At 33.1% G+C, this 5,978-nt stretch overlaps 1 non-coding gene across 1 annotated transcript; it reads right to left on the bottom strand.

Annotated features, from left to right (window-relative positions):
• Positions 1–5,659: 5,659 nt before the first annotated feature.
• LOC122449028 lies at positions 5,660–5,763 on the bottom strand. The gene has a single exon (XR_006271846.1). It is a non-coding gene; the product is annotated as a U6 spliceosomal RNA (small nuclear RNA).
• Positions 5,764–5,978: the final 215 nt, after the last annotated feature.

Here is a 5,978-nt window from a genome sequence, read left to right as displayed (position 1 = left end):
ATTAGCCAGTTAATAAATGATTAGGAACTAACTTATGTCTGATTATATGAAATAAGAATGCTATTATACAGAAAGAAAGATCTTATCCATCAACATAACATCCAATAAAGACTTTAATTCAAGGAGCCAATGAAAAATTCTGAGGTCACTCTTAACTCCTAGTTCTCATTCCAGAGTTGGTCAGGACTACTCTCCTAAACTTGGCATTATCTATCACTAGTCTACAGAAGTCCACAACTTTCCCTTGTAGACGACTGAAAACTGATGAAGCATTTCAAGGATCATTGCAAGGAAAAAGCAGAAATTAGTAGACTACTGCTAATGCCTGAGGATAATTCATTCTGAAAATATATAGAGTATTTACAATTAGCTAGGAACTAATTCATCTTCTAATATTTAGAGTAAAGGGCAGGAGACACAGGATAATATTTTGCATAACTTTTGCATAACTAGGCTATTCAAAGGCTTGCTTGATCCTGGAATTTGCCTAGAGGAGATATGCATCACTGAAGAGAGCAGTAAACTGATTATGAGATTCTGGAAACAGAAAGAAAGTGATATCCATGGAAGAGAAAAATGTCCTTTGCAAACATCAACAGTGTTAGGCTTTACTTCATTCAAGGATAAAAACAACATTGACCTTAAGCTAATAAACACAGTTTTCCCTTAAGAAAACAGTATGTCATAAACATGTCAAATACATATAAAATGGGAAAAATAAGAGAACAGGGAGAATGTTGAATTCTAAATGTTGCTGGCAAGTATATAAAAAGAATATGGTAGAGAAAAAGATACTACATGAAAAAATTAAAGTTGGCTTCAGTTATAGTAAAGAACATAATTGCCTTTGTAGAAAATGCAATCACTAATAAAGATTACAGATATCTAGATATAAAGAAAAATATAGTAATAACAGTAGAAACTATAGAAGAAAAAGTGACAAAATAAATAATCAACAGCCATTGGGAATAAATTATAACAATTGAAGCTTAACAATCACTCATTAAGAGAACCCTTTTTAAGAGTTTGCAAAAATAAACAAAACAACAGGCATTACCTAAGTTTATGAGTCAATAGAGTTCATTAACCTGCCCCCCACCCCCCAACACACACACAAATGAAGTGACTTAGAATAAACTTGGCAGAGTTTTTGAATTTAAAGAAAAAATTCACAAAAAGTAAAAATAAAGTCATACTGGTTTCAGGTTCTCCTTAATCAGAGTGCCCAGAATGCAATGTAAAATGAGAACAAAGTTTTGAGAGTAAAAATATTGTGGCACAAGGATATTTTGACCAAGAACAAAGTATTTAATATGCTGGGGTAACAGAACAGACTTCTATGCTTAGATCTACAGGATGCAGAACATAGACTACTCACAGATACATCCCTGGAAACTTTTACCTAAAAATGCACAACAGGGTAATGATAAATAACATTTAAAAATTGAAGAATGGGATATTTGAATCTGAAACTACTGTGGTATATATTGATATTTAAGACATTTTTGCTCACCAAAAAAAAAAAAAAAGCTCACATTGTAAGAAATAAGAACTAAGGTCTCTAAATATGCTTACAACATAAGCAATACCATAATTTAAGTAACAATATAATTTTTATTCCCAGGAGGTATAAACTTTATGATCATGAATATATTATGAAATTTATATAAGCAGATGTAATAATTATCAAATAATTTTGAGATACATGGCTTCTTGAAAAATAGCCCTTAAATTGTATCCTTATCTTACACTCTAAGTTAGTATGAACTTAAAGTAAAGTAGGATGAGATAGTTGGATAGTATCACTGAGTCAGTGGACATGAGTTTGAGGAAACTCCAGGAAATTGTGAAGGACAGAGAAGCCTGACACACTACAGTCTGTGGGGTCACAGAGTTGGACACGACTTAGCGACTGAGCAACAAAAAGGTGAAAGAGGATTCAAAGTTATAAAATAAATATATTTTTAGGAAAAATAAAAATATAAACGATAATATTTCTAAGTGATCACTGAGCTTTTAAACATAAACATAGCAAAATTCACAAAGTTAAATACTGAAAAATTCCTCAGATGAAACTTATAAAAGTTTATCTTACCAGAATTAATGAGGAGATATGTGGTATTGGTTTCATTAATAAGACAATGTTATACCATAAATATTTTACCCAATGGCCCTGTATATATATGCCTAAACATGTAGTCATAGCAGTGTGTCAATAGCATTAAAAAATAAAGTGATACAATTTAACACACTTTACATAATAAATAGCTTCTGTCTATTATAAACTTCATACAACCCAACATCATATTAAGAGGTTTACTTTAATAATATGATTTGGCACCTGCAAAAAACCTCTTAGGCAAGTGAAAGTGAAAGTCACTGTCATGTCCAAATCTTTGGGACCACATGGACTATACAGTCCATGGAATTCTCCAGGCCAGAATACTGGAGTGGGTAGCCTTTCCCTTCTCCAGGAGATCTTCCCAACCCAGGAATTGAACCAGTGTTTCCTGGATTGTGGGCGGATTCTTTACCAACTGAGAAATCAGAGAAGCCCCTTCAAGAGTACTGGAGTGGGTTGCCGTGCCCTCCTCCAGGGGATCTTCCCAACCCAGGTCTCCTGCAATGCACATAGATTCTTTGCCATCTGAGCCACCAGGAAAGCCCAAGAATACTGGAGTGTGTAGCCTAGCTCTTCTCCAAGGGTTCTTCCCATCCCAGGAATTGAATCGGGTCTCCTGCATTACAGGCAGATTCTTTACCAGCTGAGCTACCAGGGAAGCCCTAGGTAAGTGCTATTCATTTTTCTACTGATGAATAAACTGAAACAAAAAGAACTTGTAGGATCTGAATCTAGATCTAATTACAAAATTAAGTGCTGAATCCATGGTATGCTGCTTTCTAAGTACCTCATATGCAATGTAAGAAAAAGTATTTTCTGTGTTATTCTTATCTATAGCCCCTTGGTTTATCATAGTGCCTGCTTATAGTATGCACTCAAGTAATTGTTGCATGCTCAATATATGTATATAAGACATTGTGTTAGAAACTAAGGAACATAACACTGAAAACAAGTGAGTATCTTACCCCAGGAAATTTCTCATTAGGGTTTGATAGAGCATAGAAATATGGGATACGAACACTACAGAACAGTATAGTCAACAATAAAACTACAAGGAAGATTTTTAAAAGTGCATTGCAGTACTCAAAAAGAAACGGTTATCTTAAAGGAAGAGAGAAAATGACTGAAACGAAATAAGCAGACACCCCATTACAAACTTTGTTTTCAACGTGATTTGACTACTGAAACATACAATATGGCTTTCTTGAATGCTTTTCACACATACATGGCTAAAATTAAGTATCCCTCCTCACCTAAGGTATAATGATTTAATAAAACTTTCCACTTAATCAATAAATGTTAGTCTAATCTATTTTAACTATACAATTAATGTTAAACAACAAGTTTGGTTGGAAAAGCGGTGATGCATTCACTTTAAATTAAGGTAATCCAAAAGAATTGATGACCTAAGTGGTATCAATACAAAGGAAACACTAATAGGATCTTGAACTTGTCCTTCTGTATATCAGGCTAAATATGACTAGTGTAGTATTTAGCTATAATAATATACTTAATCCTTGCAGATAAAAACTTAAGATGTGATCATATAAGAGGCTTAAATGTCTTAAGGTAAATAATAATATGTCTCAAGGTAAATAATAATAAATAATAGGAGGAAAATGCCATTCAAAAAAGAATAGATTTAACCTACTTTTAATACACTCAGGTTTTTATTAAAATGGATATCTCTCACACACCATAAACTCTTCTTTGGTTTTCCTTTCTATTCCTGTTACTTATCCCTATTTTATTGAAAAAAATCTTGTTAATGTGTTTACAATATTGAATCTGACATTGTCCATCTAAAAGTCATTGAACGGGGTCATTTCTACTTAGAAAGAGGCATTTTTGTCTTTGTTATTATTTTCTTGGTGTTTTAGCCTCATTAAGCTGACTTGTGCATAGGAATCAGATTTGAAAAAAAAATTAGGCACACATTGTGATATTTTATCCTAGTCACACAACACCCACATTTGCAACTGCTTTTCTGTTGCCAGTCTCTGGCAGCTCATTCCATTGTCTCAGATGCTTCATGTGCTTCCTGGCATTTAGTGTTTTATCAGTGAGTATTAACTTACATGTGATAGAAGAAAATGGACTCAGGAACCTGGGCTCTCCACTTGCAGTTGTTTTTATTGGTGCTCCTGTCTGAATTGCTAACTATTCCTAAAATCATGACAGGATTTCTGTGAACCTCTTCCTGACCTTAGTTAAAAACAGTTTATTTTTGTCATTTGGAAGTCCAAAGAAAAAGTGGACTTTTAGAAAAACTGGTTCAACACAGAGAATGAGGAAATAAGCTGAGAACAAATATTAACCCAAGTGAAATAAGTATCAAGAAGGGAAAGTAAAAACAGAGGCAAATTATGGAATCTGTGTATTTAATTGGATTGAAAATGTCCATTTGGCAATGCCCAGGGAACCATGAAGATTGGGAAAGTAGAAAATGGACTGAAGAACATCAATTCTTTATATGAACAGCCATTCCTCAAAGGATTTTCCAAATATTAAATACTTTATAGCGTTTGCTTGACTTTATCACTTACATCAGAATTTGAACACCTACTTTTATGTATTTAATGTTAAAATACGTAAACATCCTGTAAAATAAAATTTTAGAATATAGCCTTCTGGAATGTGTAGCTACTATTTTCTGTTGTTAAAATAGAAGTTTTTCTCAAACATTATCTACAGCAATTACCTTATTCTGCTGACAAGCACTGCTGTTACAACACAAACCAAGCCCAGGATTAGAAGATTTGGTCAAATGCAAACTGCATTCATAATTTTTTTTTTCAGTAAACAAAATATATTTTTGCCTTACGAAATATTTAATCCCTAAAATCTATCTCTAATTTGAATGTCTGCCATATTTTCAATAGTGACTTGGAAATATTGCAAAATGACCATAATTTTAATTTTAGTACCTTAGGAATGTCTCTAAAACCAAATAAATAATACATGTAAAGGATATAATACCAGATACTAGGTAACTTTCAATGAATATTAGGTTTCTTTCTCTTCTTTAGCATACAGTAGAAAAAAATGAAATATTTGTTATTTAAAGTTTAGTTGTTTGGAGCTATTTCATAGAACTATAAAACTTAAAGCAAACAATGACTTTGGTCTCTTTATCAAGTTCCTGTAACAAAGACAAGGAATTTAGAGTCAGAAGTCTAAGAATGTTATTATATGACTAGAATCTATCTTATTTTACTTCCAATAAAAGTTTTTGGTTCATCTTTCATTTAACAAAAAAACTGTCCTCTCACCACCCTCTAACACCTGAGATAATCTGTTATTTGTCTATTAATTATTTATTTCTGGGAGTCATAATTTAAAGTTAATAATCTCATGATTACTTTTGTACTGAAGCGCATATATTTACAATATATAGATTTGGTGAACAAACAAACAAAAACCATTTTTTCACAGATGGACTGGCTCTCGAGATGTCTTGTTGGCTACCTAAAAATTTTTGTTGACCTCCGACGGAATTAAGCCTTTTAAAAAAACTGCCTCGTGTTTAAACATATGAGACACTTGCAGGATGTATTGATACACACCATCCTTGCTCAGGGACCATGTTAATCTTCTCTGCATCATCCCAGTTTTAGTATGTGTGCTCCTGAAGTAAGCACTGCATTTACTTCTAAGGCCTTTAGGACATGATGAGATCTTTCTGCAGTGTCGTCCTTTGGAGGGAAGTTGGAGGCATGTGTGGACAAGTCTGAAACATTCCTTTTAGCTGTTAAATGTTTAATATTGTGCTCCTTAGATGACATATTAAATGTAACCAACATTCATCATTGTTCATTAATTGGCTCACACTCCGGACACAGGAAAATGCCATCCT

This window comes from Cervus canadensis, chromosome 10 (assembly GCF_019320065.1).
Source record: "Cervus canadensis isolate Bull #8, Minnesota chromosome 10, ASM1932006v1, whole genome shotgun sequence".
Classification (NCBI taxonomy): domain Eukaryota; kingdom Metazoa; phylum Chordata; class Mammalia; order Artiodactyla; family Cervidae; genus Cervus; species Cervus canadensis.
Note: the sequence above shows the minus strand (reverse complement) of the source record. Positions and strands in the feature narration are given on the sequence as shown.